Source organism: Mus caroli, chromosome 15 (assembly GCF_900094665.2).
Source record: "Mus caroli chromosome 15, CAROLI_EIJ_v1.1, whole genome shotgun sequence".
In the NCBI taxonomy this organism is placed as follows: domain Eukaryota; kingdom Metazoa; phylum Chordata; class Mammalia; order Rodentia; family Muridae; genus Mus; species Mus caroli.
Window position 1 is genome coordinate 54,271,966 of NC_034584.1, and position 17,866 is coordinate 54,289,831.

The window sequence follows — 17,866 nt, forward strand, 5'->3', positions numbered from 1 at the left end:
AGAGACACAGTTTGGAGTTGAGACGAAAGGATGGACCATCTAGAGACTGCCATATCCAGGGATCCATCCCATAATCAGCTTCCAAAAGCTGACACCATTGCATACACTAGCAAGATTTTGCTGAAAGGACAAACACAAAAGTGGATGCTCACAGTCAGCTATTGGATGGATCACAGGGCCCCCAATAGAGGAGCTAGAGAAAGTACCCAAGGAGATAAAGGGATTTGCAACCCTCTAGGTGGAACAACAATATGAACTACCCAGTACCCCCCAGAGCTGGTGTCTCTAGCTGCATATGTATCAGAGATGGCCTAGTGGGCCATCAGAGGAAAGAGAGGCCCATTGGTCATGCAAACTTTGCCTCAGTACAGGGGAACACTAGGGTCAAGGAGTGGGAGTGGGTGGGGTACTTTTGGGATGGCATTGGAAATGTAAATGAAATAAATACCTAAAAAATGTTTGGAGCTATGTACAACATTGATACACTTTCAGGGTGCTCTGGACACCCACATTCAGTTCATGCAAACCACTGACACTCTTGAGAAACTACAATATTATCATGATCAAATTGTGTAATTAAACCTAACAAGGACAATAGACACAATTCAAATAAGAGATGTGTCAATCACAGCGCTCTCCTACTCTAAGGTATTCACAAGGAAACAGAGTTTTTATTCATCTTCCTCCTCTTCTTCTTCCTCTTCTTCCTTTTCTTCCACCTTTTTCCCGGCAACTTTAGCAGGACCCTTGGCACCATCAAACTTCCCTTTATACTTATAGTCAGCAACATCCTTCTCATACTTCTCTTTCAGGCTTTGCTGCCTTGTTAATATAAGGCTGCTTTTCACTGTCACTTAAGTTATTCCACATCTCACCCAGCTTTTTGGCCACATCTCCAATGGAGATACCAGGGTTTGTGGATTTGATCTTGGGGCGGAATTCAGAGCAGAATAAGAAAAATCCAGATGGAGGTCTTTTTGGGACATTTGGGTCCCTCTTCCTCTTGTCTCCTTTAGCTGGTTCATAATCTTTCATCTCCCGATCATAGCGTACTTTATATGTCTTTGCCATTTCACCAAATGTTGATTTCTCTTTGCTAGACATGGTCTTCGACCTCTCATAGCACTTCTTGGAAAACTCTGCAAAATTGAACCTCCGGGTTTTTCTTTCCTTTTCTTTTTCTTTTTTTTTAAATTTATTTTTTTATTAGATATTTTCTTTACATACATTTCAAATGCTATCCCTAAAGTTCGCTATATCCTCCCTCTGTCCTGCTCCCCTACCCACCCACTCCCACTTCTTGGCCCTGGCATTACCCTGTACTGGGGCATATAAAGTTTGCAATACCAAGGGGCCTCTTCCTAGTGACGGCCGACTAGGCCATCTTCTGTTACACGTGTTACATAGAGATATGATCTCTGGGGGTACTGGTTAGTTCATATTATTGTTCCACCTATTGGGTTGCAGACCCCTTCAGCTCCTTGGGTGCTTTCTCTAGCTTCTCCATTGGGGGCCCTGTGATCCATCTTATAGATGACTGTGAACATCCACTTCTGTATTTGCCAGGCACTGGCATACACTCATACTAGACAGTTCTTCCCTGCATGTCTGCATGAAGAAGGCATAAGCAGACATCTTGCCCTTTGGTTTCTTGGGGTCACCTTTAGCCATGCTGACTGAATTGCATCTTCCTTCTTGGCCATCTAGTAGCAGAGAAGGAGAAGGGGCGGCAAGGGAGATGGAGTGGAGACAGCCAGAGTGTACAGTTGTGCGGATGCCGCTGCAGCTGCAGGAGCAGTGGCCTCCTCTTTATTTTTATTTACTATTGCATATCATTATAGATACATTTAAAATTACAAACTTCATTCTTCAGTAGCATAAAAGAAAGACACACATAGTCAACAGGATGCATATTTCTTTTTTTTTCTTTTTTTGTTTTACATTTTTTATTAGATACTTTCTTCATTTACATTTCAAATGTTATCCCCAAAGCCCCCTATGCCCTCTCCCCACCCTGATCCCCAACCCACCCACTCCCACTTCCTGGCCCTGGCATTCCCCTGTACCAGGTCATATGATCTTCACAAGACCAAGGGCCTCTCCTCCCATTGATGGCCGACTAGGACAGCCTCTGCTACATATGCAACTAGAGGCACAGCTCTGGGGGCTACTGGTTAGTTCATATTGTTGTTCTTCCTATAGGGTTGCAGACCCCTTTGGCTCCCTGGCAAACCCAGAAGTGGATGCTCACAGTCATCTATTGGATGGAACAAAGGGCCCCTAATGAAGGAGCTAGAGAAAGTACCCAAGGATGCGTATTTCTTACAAGGCAAATGGAACAACAGTTTCTAATCAATTGACTTTACCTGTCAGTTATCTCATATCCAAAGTTCAATTTACCCAAATAAATACAGTATCTCCTACAAAAGTAATTCTTAAATTAAATACCAAGGGCTGGAACCATATAAGTCCTGGCAACCATCTCTCATCCCGTGCTTATCACATTTGGCCTTTTCCTCTAAAAGGGATGCTTGAGATTTGTCTGTAGCCCTTGCTGTCCCTTTTATCACCTGGAATTCCCTATTTGATCATAACAATTGTGTTGAGAGTAAGAGCTTTACAGCATATTGTAGTTTTTAATATAGTTTATAAATACGCTTCTATGCTGTACTTCTATTCTATGAGCTAGGTAGGAACCAACTGCTAAACATTTGAAGGAAGTAAAGCTGAGTGCTGTTTCTCTTGCCTGGAGAAACACAAACAGTCAATACGGATACAGACTAATCTTTCTTTTCCACCATGCCTGCAGGGATTAACTTTGGAAACAGCGATGATAATCTGGTTCTAGTTTCTCAGTTTTGAGAAGTTTATTTTTGTAATTTTTGATCAAGTTGATAAAAATTGAGAATGTGAACCATGTACTGAATATCATAACATGCTTTCTGGGGTAAAACTTTAATAAAATTAATCTATGTGTTTTGAATTTATTTCTACAGTGATGGAGTTTCATATGATCTGTCTATTATAATTTTAAGGTCTACTTTTAGTCTCTATGTATACAGTCATGTTTTCTTTCCTTATCTTTTAGGATCATATATGGATCTCCATGTTTTCCAAGCTCTATTTTTTCTTATTAGAGAACAAGTAACATGTTAAAGACATTCTCACCAGAGAGAAGGTTCAGATAGTTAGAAAAGCCTTATCACACATTACTAGTGGGCAATAATAAATTTTCAAACATAGGTACATTTGAAAAAAATAATCTGTTTTTCTGATTTGCTGTGTTCCGGCATGATGGGTTCTATAAATTTTCACTTTGCAGTAATTTTAACATAGTTATTTTCATTGTTTCATATTCCAGAAAAGTTATATTCTGCTAACAGTGTTATGTGTACTAAGTGTTTCTTTCCAGATGTGGATTAACCCAGCCAAATAGACCTTGAGATCACTAACTTACTGTGAGCTAAGTATGGATTTCTCTGACTCAGTTAATATTTATGAGCTTTATAATTAGTCCCCATACGCTTTGTTTCAAATACCAAACTAATCATTATCAAAAATTCAGTAGATTTTCACTCTGAGTTCTTTCGGTGTGATTTGTTTTTTGGGATTTTCATATGTGTATACAAAGGGAGTATGATCATAGTGACCCCCGTTTTTCCTCTCACATTTCTCTTTAACCTTGTCACATAACATCTCCATCTCTATCTATGCAATTGGTTATGGAGGAAAGATGTATTTTGGCTCAAGTTTTGAGAAGATGAAGTCCTTCCTGGATAGGTAGGCATAGTTGCTGCTTGATCCTTAGAAAGAAAAGAAAAGGGGATTCAGCTGTTAGAGTGGCTTTCCCTTATCCTTTTCTTTTATTCTGTTCTGAACCCACAATCAAGAACTCAAGATGGGACATATTCTTCACCCAACCATGCCAGAAAAAGCCCACATAAATCTACCAAAAATTACTGCTTCATAAATATATAAGAAGTATCTTTCCTAACTCAATCAAGTTGACAGCAAAAATGAATCATGAATATTAATATTAATTTTTCTATTATCTTTCCTCTTGTCCACATTATGATTAGAAACAGATATGAGCAATCATCAGATAAAGTAAATAAAAGAAAATGAGGCTTGAGGATGACAGCTTCATATTTTCTCATGTAATGAATATAGAAGCATTTTCATTTGTACAAAATAATTTTGCAGGGATAATATTGATGGAGAGATGGGTTTTGTTCGAATAACACTCTCTGCAACATGATGCCAACTTAGGAACCTCGGGTTCATTGCAAGAGGGATTCAATGTAATGTATATAAGCAAGAACAATCTGTAATTAGGTCAACATTGAGATGCAAGTTCTGCTTAGGAGAAATAAGGAAGGATCAGATCACGCCTGGCTGATTTATTCCATTCTTATTCCTGGAAGCAGACAGAAATTTCTGCTCAGGATTCTTCAGGAGAACACATTTTGTGATGTAATTGTTGAGATCTGCTCCTTTTAACATATCTGTAGGCATTTGGTATCCAGTCTCCATTTTGCTTATAAGGTGAAATTAAGTCCAGATTCTCAGACTCCAGTTCCCAGAAGTAATTACCAATAGCTGACACTGAAGAATGCTACTAATAAGCCAAAAAGTTATATTTGAACCACTTATGTTCTTTTATCTCAATGTTCTCTAATTGCCGTGCTCATCGCCTGTCCACCATGCCTCCTACCTTACTCAGGACCCATCAGCTTAAAGGTTAGCTGATAATACTCTGTCTCGTAAGCCAGGAGGTTGCACTCCTCCCCTCCTTGCCTTTTAAACTTTTGAACCTCCCCTTTAAAATGCCTGTTTTGAGCACAAACTGCTATCACATTAAGGCTCCCAAGTCCTTTCTGGGGTACAGATCAATCAGTCTTCAGGTGTGTTTTCAATAAACTATTATTGCTTGACTGAGATCAATGTTGGTATGGTTTGTGTGACCCTGAACCCCAACAGTGAAGATTGACATATTCACCAACACCCTCTGTAGACTTGATGATAAGGTCTATAAGCTGTTTTCTATACTAGCCCTCAATGCAGGTTGATGGTCTCCTGTAAGGGCGATTCAGTTATAAAGCAGTAGAAATAAATCATTAAGGAATCACTGGATACAACCAATAGTGTCATTAGTTGAATGAACCTAATCTTAAGGCACATTTCAGTCTACTTGCTGGAATAAGGAAGTGACCTATCTTCCATGAGATTTTCTGTTGTATTCCTCAGTCGAGCTTTCAGTAAATATTAGACAGTGATATATTCCATATTGCATTATTTGACAGGCACCTGGAGGGCAGTTTTAGTCCATGTTATGAACAGAGTCATGTCTCACAGAAAATTATACTTGGGCCCTGGCTGTTTTGATAGTTATTTTTCTTGGTAGCTGAAATGGTTAAGCACGATAGAGTGGGTATTTTTGTCTAAAATCCTTATCACCGAATATCTGTTGAGTATGGTCCCCGGAATCTCCTTTTGTTCCAGATTGTGTAGAAAATTATGCTACAGATGATATTATCAACAGGTTTTGATCATAATGAGGCAGAAGATTCATTTCTTACTTTTAAAGGTCTCTGCCCTGTTTAGATGTATTTTATTAGCACCAACCCTTTGACATCACTAATATTTGGCATCTAGGGATCTCAAAAATTTAAATTTCCTCCTCCCCACTAGTCCGTAGCTTTTATTTTCTCCTTTTTAGGAGCTCAGAATTTCTTAATTTCCTATCTTGTGAAGCTGGAGAAAGTGATATTCCTGATTCCTGAGAAGCTGATCTGTATTTGATGTGACCAGGCTTTAAGCACAAGCCGTGGAGAAAACAGTGTGCTTGGGAGAGTGATGCAGCTTTGAGGAGGAAGGGGTGGGTATGGACACACATACCTCTGGCTTTGAATGTGTATTTACCTGGGGACCTGGAGAGAGTTAGCACTATACCATACAAACCAAAGAACTGTCTCATAGTCATTTTATCCAAAGGCAGTCAAGAAGATGTTTCATGACCCTGACAGATACTACTGAAATTTCAAATCACTGTGAAAAAAAAAGGCACCAACTCTACCGGACATATGAAGACAATGTTTATGTGCCAGTCTGTGTACTGGACACTCTCTACAGAGATCTGTGGAGATCTGGCTGGGTAAGAGCAGCCAAAGACTTGCACTTCCTGAAGGGGAGGGGGAGTCAATCTTCCATGGCTGCTGCTGCTCTGTAGCTAGATGCTACACTGTGGGCACTGCAAGCAGAAAGGGGGGTTGGATCTGGATCTGGACAAGCTGTTGGGCCTCACAGTGCTGGCAGCAGAGATCAGCTAGCTGGAAAAGCACAGCGGCTAGGAGCCAAGGTCAGCTTCCAGCAGTAAAAGCTTCAAGAGAGAACTCTTCCCAAAAAGTGAAACAGCTTTTATATGACAGCTGCTCTCAGATGTTCTTTGATGAAATACCTCTCATGTTTTATTCCTTGTGGAGAGGGTCTTATATACATTTTGGAGTGGGTTGGGGTCTAAAAGCATTGCTTTCTATTGGCTTGGTCTGAAATGTTAGGGATGTCTCATCTGTGTTGGGAGGGGCTTCAGGCACTGCTCCTATGTGGATGATTGTCACTGTCCTCTCCATGGGGTGCTATGGTCACTTGTTCCAGGACAGGAATCTGGTCAGGAGTAGATGAAATACCTCCCATCCTCAGGTATGAGGGTACCAAAGATTCTGAACCCATTTGACTTTACCAAGTTTCCTGGCATGGCCCACTGCTCCACATTTATGGGTCTGGTAGAGCCAACTCTCGATACTGTAGGACTTGTGGGAGTCTTCAGTTGCTCTTAAGTACCAATGAACTTATGACCAATGACACTCTTGACAGGAATATTTTGAGAACTGGTGTGCTAGTGTATATGGAAAGTGGTTCAAACTTTATTTGAATCAAGATATCTCATCAATTCTAGCTTTCCTTTTCTCCTTTTATCTTTAGTTCCCCAAATCAAAATGAAGTTTAAAATATAAATTCACTTTTAATGCGATTGCTTCTTTTCCACTTGCATGCTAAATTAATAATGAGTCTAGCATTCAATAATTTACTAGAGATGAGTGTTATTATAGAGATAGGTAAGTAAATGTGCACACAGAAGTTCTGCTCCCTCAAATATATCACTTTGTTCTCTGAAAAATATATTGATTTTATGTAATAATCAATAGCTAAATTATAAATTGATGGTAAAGCTAAACGACAAAGAAGCAAAGAACCTCACGGGAAAGAACTTTAACAACTGGGGAGCCCCCACACTTTGCATCCTAGCTCTTAACATTTGAACAGATTATTCTATTTAATCACATTGAACCTCAAGGCTCTCACCTGTAAAATGGAGATAAATTTGCATGCACTCAGAAGAACTAAAACAACATCTAGCCAGGGGTTAGCACACAGTAGACCTTCAATGTGCAACTACCAAATTTGAACTGGCAACGTGATAAATTTTCATTCAACTATCTTAAGTATGAATGTAGGAAAGGAACTGAAGTTGTAAGTTTGGGAGTGTATTTTATGCTCCTTGGCTAATATTCTGGGCATGTTCCTCTTAACTTCCTATAAACCTGTGTTCAATAAGACCCTTATTGAACAGATTAGGAAACTGTCACCCGTGGGGAGCTAAGTAACTTATAAAGACCCAGTTCTTGCTCTGAGGGAACTGAAATTATAGTTAGAGATCTGCATAATAAGCATGTGGAGATGAAAGAAGCTACAGGAACAGAAATGTTATACTCAGCACGGTGACTCACACATGTAATCCCAGGACCAAGGCGACTGAAGGAGGATGATTACCCTCGGTTTGATGCTACCATTGACTCTATAGTGAGTTACAGGCCAGCCTGGTCTATAGAGTGAGATGTTCCTCCCTCAGAAAAATTTAAAAAGGGAATGGAACGATGGTTCAGTAGTTAATAATGGTTGCCAAGGAATAATAAACTCAGATCACAGCACCTATATAACAAGCAGACATTCTGCAAACACCTGAAACTTCATCTCTAAAGGGACCAGGTTTCTCTTCTGACTTTCTTGTACACACTGATGCACACACACAAACACCCATAAATAGATAAATAAATAAATAAATAAATAAATAGTACAAATATAAGTGCTTGCTTTTAAAAGGAAAAAATATTGACAACAGAGAAATTCTATAACCAGGTAAGTACCTACAGATATTAATGGCCAGAGAAAAAAAATCTTTCAGGAATGAAATGTACACAAGTCAAGATGGGACATGCTATGGTAATATTTAACATATATTAGAGGTCTAAAAACTAAATACTTAATTTTCCTTTGGGGTTTCACAGGTGAGATTCCAAAGATGCTTAGGAAGTGAAGTGTACCATACACAAGTGCTTAGGAAGTGAAGTGGACCACACACAAGTGCCACTATCTTGGATGTTGCCAGTGAAATGATCTCTGGACAACTGTAGAATCAATTCAACTCATTAAAAACTCAGGAATGGAAAATCCAGCCCAGATCAATCCCATTCTTAAGTGAGTTGAAAGAATTAGTCACAGGACCCTGGAGAGTACACATTTCAGTCAAGGAGAATAATTTTGCCATCTTCCTGTTGCAGGCAAATAGATGACAAGCAACTGTTAAAATTTGGAACATAGAGTCTTATAAGGGCTAAACAAAGAATTCTCAACAGAGGAAAGTAGAATGGTCAAGAAGCACCTAAAGAAATGTTCAACATCCATAGTCATCAGGCAAATGCAGATCAAAACAACCCTGAGATTCTACTTCACACCAGTTGGAATGGCTAAGATCACAAACTCAGGTAACAGCAGATGCTGGCAAGGATGTGGAGAAAGAGGAATACTTCTCCATTATTGGTGGTCTTGCAAGCTGGCACAACCACTCTGGTAATCAGTCTGGCTGTTCCTCAGAAAATTGGACATAATATGACCTGAGAACCCAGCTATACCACTCCTGGGCATATATCCAAAAGATGCTTCAACATATAACAAGGACACACTAGGGGTACACACTATGTTCATAGCAGTCTTATTTATAATAGCCAGAAGCTGGAAAGGACCCAGATGTCCTTCAGCACAGGAATGGATACAGAAAATGTAGTACATTTACACAATGGAGTACTACTCAGCTATTAAAAACAATGAATTCATGAAATTTTTAGGCAAATAGATGGAACTAGAAAATAGCATCCTGATTGAGGTAACCCAGTCACAAAAGCACACACATGGTATGCACTCACTGGTAAGTGGATATTAGCCCAAAAGCTTGGAATACCCAAGATACAATTCATAGACCATGTGATGCTCAAGAAGAAGGAAGACCAAGGTGTGGGTCCTTCAGTCCTTTTTAGAAGGGCTTAAAAGTCCCACAGTCTTTACATATTAAAAGTTCAATCTTTTAAGAATATCCGGTATCTTTTAAAATTCAAAGTACTTTAAAATTCAAAGTCTCTTAACTGTGGGCTTCACTAAAAAACTTCCTTCAAGAGGGAAAATATCAGGGTACAGTCACAATCAAAAGCAAAAATCAATCTCCAACCTTCCAATGTCTGGGATCCAACTCACGATCTTCTGGGCTCCTCCAAGGGCTTGGGTCACTTCTCCAGCCATGCCCTTTATAGCACACACATCATCCTCTAGGCTCCAGATGCCTGTACTCCACTGCTGCTGCTGCTGCTCTTGGTAGTCATCTCATGGTACTGGCATCTCCAAAACACTGCATGACCCCTTCAGTCCTGGGCCATCAATTGCAACTGAGGCTGCACCTTCACCAATGGCCTTCCATGGCCTCTCACTGTGCCGAGCCTCAGCTGCTCTGCGTGACCCCTTCATGCCTTCAAAACCAGTACCACCTGGATGACTCTTACACATTACCAAGTCCCACTGCAGCAGGAGTACAACCTTGGCTATCTCTGGAACACAGCTTCCTTGTGCTTTCAGAAAACACTTCCCAGAAGATTTTACCTCAACAATGCTGGTCTCTTCTTAATCACTGCTAATTTCTTAGCTCCAGCTAANCAGCATCATTAGTCCCAGTAATGCAAAGTTTTTGCTTTAGTAGTTCTGGTATCTTGTTAATCACAGCTGATTCTTCAGCCCCAGCTAACAAGAACTACAGAATCTTCACAATCAAAACAGCAATGGCCCTGAAAAGAGTCTTTAATTTTCCCNCTGAAATTTCACAANCCAGNCCTCCATCTTCTGCACTGTTNTNANCATTATCTTCCANGCTCCTANACAACATCTGACAGAGCTCTTAACAANGAATGGATCTTCAAGCCCAAAGTTCCAAAGTCCTTCCACAGTCCTCCCCAAAACATGGTCAGGTTGTCACAGGAATACCCTACTCTGCTGGTACCAATTTGTCTTAGTAAGGGTTTCTATTCCTGCACAAACATCATGACCAAGAAGCAAGTTGGGGAGGAAAGGGTTTATTTGGCTTACACTTCCATACTGCTGTTCCTCACCAAGGAAGTCAGGACTGGAACTCAAGTAGGTCAGGAAGCAGGAGCTGATGCAGAGGCCATGGAGGGATGTTCTTTACTGGCTTGCTTTCCCTGGCTTGCTCAGCCTGCTGTCTTATAGAACCAAGACTACCAGCCCCAAGATGGTCCCACCCACAAGGGGCCTTTCCCCCTTGATCACTAATTGAGAAAATGCCTTACAGCTGTATCTCATGGAGGCATTTCCTCAACTGAAGCTCCTTTCTCTGTGATAACTCCAGCCTGTGTCAAGTTGACACAAAACTAGTCAGTACAAAGGGGTAACAAAATACTGGAGCAAATATGGAGACAAAGTGTGGAGCAGAGACTGAAGGAAAGGCCATTCAGAGACTGCTCCACCTGGGGATCCATCCCATATACAGTCACCAAATTCAGACACTATTGCGGCTGTTAAAAAGTGCATGCTGACAGGAGCCTGATATAGCTGTCTCCTAAGAGTCTCTGACAGAACCTGACATATACAGAGGTGGATGATCTGAACATATTTCAACCATATCAACCAACCAGAGCTCCCAGGGTCTAAACCACCAACCAAGGAGTACACATGGAGGGACCCATGGCTCCATCTTAACATGTAGTAGAGGACAGCCTTGTTGGGCATCAGTGGGAGAAGTGGCCCTTGGTCCCATGAAGGCTTGATGTCCCAGTGTAGGGGAATGCTAGGGCAGGGAGGCAGGAGTGAATGTGTGGGTGGGGTTACACCCTCATAGAAGCAGGAGGAGTCAGGTAGGGGACTTCTGGGGAAGGGATAGGGAAAAAGAATAACATTTGAAATGAAAATAAAAAAAATCTAATAAAATCATTAAAAAATCTTAAAAATCATTTAAAAAATCTTAAAAGTCATTTTAAAAAAAGAAATTTTCTAGTAAATCTACTAATGATTTCAAGTCGGGATTTCAAAACACTATATAAGTAGTAGTTGTAGGTAAAAACTGTGCAGTTTTTAAAGGTAGATCTGAATTCTCTATGAGTTATCTGCACCTATGGAGATTCCTGGCTTACAGCGACCACAACCAATTTTCTATCAACCCCCCAGGAAGCATTTGCTGGTAGAAATATCTATCTAAAGCACCCCTTAATATCTTCCCCTCTGAGTAGGCATGACATCAGAGGTATACTTCATCCTGTAGCATTTATTGTATACCTGGTGTTTACATAGTACATTTAAAATCATAAATAGTGCATAATGCTAGGACGAAAAGTTGTCTCAATGTGTACTGTTTCTGTGCTTATAAAGTCCAGAAATTAGAAGCTAACCCTAAACTCCTTCTCCTGTCATGATGTCCTGATGATTAGTTATCATTGTCAACCTAACTGAGTTTGGAATTACCTAGGAGACCCAACTCTGAACATTTCCAAAGAGATTTACATGGAAGGAAGACCAACCCTGAATGTTAATAGCAACATATTCAGAGGCTGGGATCCTGGATTGAGGATTAAGGAGAAAAACAGCGGGACACCATTCATTACTCTCTGCTCTTCTCTGTTCCCTCAGTGTGCCTGGTAATTCAAGCCTAGCTGCCTAGCAAGCCCCAGGGATCCACCCATGTTTGCCTTCAGACTAGTGAGATTACAAGCATATGCTACCATGCCTGGCTTTTTACCCATGTGCTGGGCATCCAAATTCAGGTCCTCATGCTAAAGTGGCAGGCACTTTACCAGCTGAGCCACCTACAGACTGGAATAAGCTGGGACACTTGAAAAATGCTAATGCCTCTGATTCAACCCCAAGACAGTGTTCTGCCACAGGTTTTTGAAGATAACTACGTATTTACGTTTTTATGAGCAGCTGGGTGAATTTCCTATATAGCTACAGTTGAAATCCAAGAAGCCTTTCCATCTTCATTCCCACTGGCAGCTTTAATGAAGGTCCCCCTAGTCTAAGCATGTTACATTAGCAATCCTCATTTGCTCTCCCTGGGTAGCCAGTGGTACATTTCCAGTGTACTCTGCCAGCTATCTGTGTTCCCATTATACCTACCACCTACACAAAATACAAACATTTTATCATGTATTTCTGCTATAAGACTACGAGTGTCTTGAGGGTAGCAATTGAGATTATTTTTTGTTATGCCTGTCTTGGTATCATAAATATCATATACACAATGTGCTCAGTAAATATTTTATCATGAATATGAGTGAACACATAGTGAACTTAGATAGCAAACCTAGCACAAATAAAAACAAGATAGAACATCTCAAATTGAGATGTTCGATGGTCATAGTCTTGTGGGGGAGGTAGATACAGAAGCACTATGTAATGGGAAAAGGCAAATAGATGGAGAGATTGTTTCACACATACTGGGATTAAGATTGATAGCAAGAAACATTGCCTAAATCGCTAGCAGCTGTATTGCTAGACATATCAGATCACTGACCTACTACTGAGGAAAATGAAAAGTGGAGAAAAACATTGGGAATAGGATGTGGAATAATTCTATGCGTTGCCTCCAAAGTCCTTCCCAGCCTACTGGTTCCCAAGTTACCTATCTATCTATCTATCTATCTATCTATCTATCTATCTATCTACCTATCTATTTATCTACCCACATACATACATACATACATACATACATACACACATATATAATGTACATATACACACATATGTACACATGTACATATGTATGTATAACCGTCCAAGAAACCAGTGGGAAAACAATGCAGTCATTGTGTCTAGATTATTGCATCTCTGTTCGAATCCAGTCTTTCATTAGTCACACTGTGAAGCTGAGCTGGAACTCTGCTAATTAAATGACTCCTTGCCAACAGGCTCTCTGTTAGGTTCCTCCAGGGTTGGGGGGCTAGTGTAGTGAGAGAAAGAAAGAAGTTTGGGGGAAGTGAACTTGCTCCTTCTTGTCTGCTGTGTGCCCATGTTACCATGGCAACAGTACTTAATTCCATCAGCACCGGTGTTTGCTTTGAGTTTTCCTTTTCACACTCAGAACCCAGGTTCTCCTTGTACTCATGATGGCCATTCCAAGGAAGGATTCTTAGAAGTGCTTCCATCCTCCTCTAGTCTAGACCAATGTCTGTCTGGCAGGGATTGCACATGCCAACTGATATGGAATGGGAGATGTCTACAGCTACTGGGAGAAAATGGGCAAAAGAGGTGGAAAGCCAGAAACGTGCGAACTAATAAAATTGACCATAGGGTTAAAAGGAAAACAAAAAGCAAAAAAAAAAAAAACCAAAAAACAAACAAACCCAAAACTGAATTCCACCTCTCCTTGGGTAGCCCAGTAGTACATTTCCAGTGTACTCTGCCAGGTATCTGTGTTCCTATTATACCTAGCACCTACACAAACTACAAACATTTTGTCATGTATTTCTGCTATACATGAGATCCTGAGTAGCTGTCAGTCTCAACATACCAATGCTTGCATTTCATGTGGAACTTTTGGTTTCCTGTGCTTACACTTTAGTTTATTGCCACACTATTGCTTCTAAGACCTCTCAGATGCACCCAGAATGGTATAATCTCTGTAGCCTAAGGGCCTGATGCACACAGTCATGCCAAACAGGCTGAGGGATCAAGGTATGAATAATTGCTTGATTGATTCCAGAACGGCTGTAGGAGGGCATTGAAATCAGAATCCAGCTCCACCCAAGCAAGCCAACAAATGGCTCAGTGGTTGATTAGCAGACAAGGAAGAACAGAGTGATGTACTAGATCCTCTAGGCTATAAAAATAGCATGTGAACGAAGAGAGGAGGCATGAAAAGGCACAGCGGGTTTTGGAGAGTCATTTCATAAGCCTGTGCCTAACATTTACGGGGGTGGAGGAGAGTGCATCTGGAAAAACAGATTGTGGCCAGATTGTGAAGGTCCTGGGTTGCCATCAATTCTCTTGGAAAACATCTGCTAACAGTGTGCTGGCCAAAGCTACTGCCACTTTTGCATATGTATGATAAGGCTCCATTTTTCATACAAGTTCGGAATGAGCTTGGTTTCCAAGGTATAGGTCCAGTGAGAAGATTCCTGGTTGTAGAGGTCATGGGGAGAAGAGAGGTTTTCAAGTGTGTTGCTTCAGCACATTGCAAAAATGTTAGCAGAATATCTTCATGCTGTTACAAAGCTGGAGTGAGGTTTTTTTGTTTTTGTTTTTTTTCATTCTCTGGGTTTTTCTATGTACACATTTCCTTGTTCACGGTTGCTGGGGCTGGCTCCATGGTACCCTAAGAAGTTCCAGAAATTAGGGCTGAGAATTCAGGGAAGAGAACAAATTTGCCTGAGGCTGACTCACGTGAAAACTGAACTACGTAAACAAAGTTTAGTGCAACGGAGCAGCTGGAGTACAAATAGCTTCAGGCACTGGAACAATACAAGGCTGGAAGCGATGCTGAGACACAGACATTATTTCTAAGTTAAAAGGGAGGGCAAGGGAGATGGAAAATACTGTTTCAGAAATGCATTCAAGGAAATGTTGTCCTATTCTTCACACTGCTGTACAAGCTTCTGAATGCTGACGACTGATTTCCTCAGGCTAGCTTTAAAGCTGTCCATAACTATCCTCGCCTTGCTTTGGTGGCTAATTAATTAAACCTTTGTCTGGTATCACCTCATCAGAAGCAGAGAAGGAGCAGAGGCTGGCAATCAGGATAAAGGATGATTAAAAGCCATTTGAAAACTTGAAATGGTTTCAACTGAACATTGCAGAAGTGGATGAACTGGAAGCGAGGGGTGTAGAAGGAATTAAGCATTCTAGTTAGCCTGCAAAAGAGATACACAATTCAGGTGTTTTGTTGACCAGCCATAAGCCTATATTGGGCAGCTTTAGAACTATTCTAACTTACTTCCCAGCTATAATGTCCCTTATTACTTGCTGTTTTTCTCGACCACATGCTCATAGCCCATCTCCTCTCATGGTGGCCACCTTCACCTCCACGTCTTTTCTTCTTCCTATCTCTACCTGCGACCTCCAGTTAGGTAACTGAAAACCTGCTTGCCTCTATCTATTGCCCAATCACAGGTGTTACCCTTTTATTGACCAGTTGACTTGGGAGCAAGGTGACATAGCATCACTTGGTGTACTTGAGGATCCCCTTGTCCCTGATTGTCTCCTCATCAAGGACAACCAGGTATTGGGGGCCAATATTTAGCATTTGAATGCCAGCAGCATCAGATCAGTCTATTACAAAGGAGCACTCAAGTCCTGGATACAGAGTATGTAGATTTGGCTCACTGCAAACTGAAGGACAGGAGAATGACCAGACATCCTGGGTTGCCGTGGATTCAGTTTTAAATTGGGAGATCCAACTCCATCTGAATCTCTGGTTTCAGTTAAACCAGAATGTCTCTTAGGGAGACTTCATATAGCATGGCAGGTGAGGAGTGCCAAAGTTTGGAGAGAGTGGAAGAGATAGCCCAAGAGAGAGTGTGGACAAGTTAGGTTCACCCTGAGTACAGGATGTTAGCATTTTGTCTAAGCTCTGCCCACAATTACCTGGCAACTTCTAGGTATAAAAGGGGTGCTTGCCCCCTGCTTGCCCCCTCCTCTCTCTCTTGTTCTCTTGTTTTGTCCTCTTGTACCTCCCCCCCCCCCCGCATGATCATAACTGGCCTCTACTTCTCTACTCTTTTCCTCTCTCTCTCTCTCTCTCTCTCTCTCTCTCTCTCTCTCTCTCTCTCTCTCTCTCTCTCTCTTTCTCTCTCTGACTTTCTCTGCCTCTAATACCCTCCTACCCTCTTAACTCCCCTCCCATGCCCTGAATAAGCTCTATCCTATACTATATCATCCTGTGGCTGGTCCCTCAGAGGGAAGGGATGCCTCAGCATGGGCCAGCAGAGGCAGCCCCTTTCCCCATACCTGACTACACCTCCATAGAACATATATCCCCTCTCTTTATCTTTTTAAAAACACATCACAGGAAACAATGTCGAGTGAAGAACACAAGAAGATATTTAAGAAAATAAATGAGAACACAGCCTTAAGAACTGAGGGCAAAAGACACCTTTGAATCTAGGCAGTTAATAGTCTTAGATGGAGTGTGGGTTTGGCCTCGTAGTGACTTGATGGTCAAGGGAGGGAGGAACCAGTGATGCCAAATAGGATTCCTTTCTAGAATGAGGGCAGTTCTCCAGGGATGCTTGCTGAGAATGATATTTGGACAACCTAAAATTAGCTTTTGATTTCCTGTTGGTCTGCGCATAAGATCCATGGTCTTTACAAGGCAATGAGAAGTTTCCTAACTGGTTCTAAGCTCTCTTCTCATCTGTCACCCTTCTCCTACTACAATGACCTTAAACTTTAGCCTTTATAGACCCTCACTTCTCTTCTTTGGGTACTCCTTCCAAGCAAGCAAGTGTCTTTGGCCCTTTGCGATCTGACTTTAAAAACCTGTCACTCACATTTTCTTTCCATACCCCTGCATGACTTCTTACATTTGTGTTTAAACTTCACACAGGACCTGTAGGTCTTATTCTCAGCTTTTGCTAGAGAAGCTACAGGCAAGCAAGGTGATGCCCTAGAAAGTCACATTACATTCCAAGTCTACAGTGGTCCCTCTATAGTCTGTGAAATACTTCCAAATGGGTGCACAGTTGTGGTAGATACTGGTCCTTTCATTTATTAACTAGGAGTTACAGTCTTTTCTCTACTCTAAGAATGCTTTGCTAGGTGTGAAAATATCTATATCTATATCTATATCTATATCTATATCTATATCTATATCTATCTATATCTATATCTATATCTATATCTATATCTATATCTATATCTACATCTACATCTACATCTACATCTACATCTACATCTACATCTACATCTATCTATCTATCTATCTATCTATCTATCTATCTATCTATCTATCTATCTATCTATTCAGGGAAGAGGGGCCTGAAGTGTCATGTGGGAGAGGTAAGTAACTCTGGCTACTGTCATTGTATTTGGGTAGGGTTCCCCATGTGTGACAACCCAAATGACTCTAAGCATTTCCACATTATTCTGTTTGGAAAAAAAAAAGAAAAAGAAAAACTTGTCCAAGTTGAGAATCATTGCTCTGGTCTGAAGGAGCCCTTACAGGACTTAGGTAATAGTTCCTACTAAGCAGAGTCCTAGTGGCCAATCACACATTACTATGTCATATGGGCTCAATGAAGACTTGTGGATGACCCATGTCACTGGACACTCCTGTGCATCTTCCTGGAAACCTGTGACCCATCTTCACCTCACTGACAACTGAGGCAGAATGCAGAGACAAGCTAATTCCTGCAGCTGAGCACAGGCTGCCTTATACCGATAATGGCTGAGTATACACTATGACATACTGAGTACACACTATGACATACTGAGCACACGCTATGACATTCTGAGCACACGCTATGACGTACTGAGTACATGC

At 41.1% G+C, this 17,866-nt stretch overlaps 1 pseudogene; it reads right to left on the reverse strand.

Annotated features, from left to right (window-relative positions):
- Positions 1-671: 671 nt before the first annotated feature.
- Positions 672-1,672, reverse strand: LOC110310981 (annotated as a pseudogene).
- Between the last annotated feature and the right edge of the window lie 16,194 nt (positions 1,673-17,866).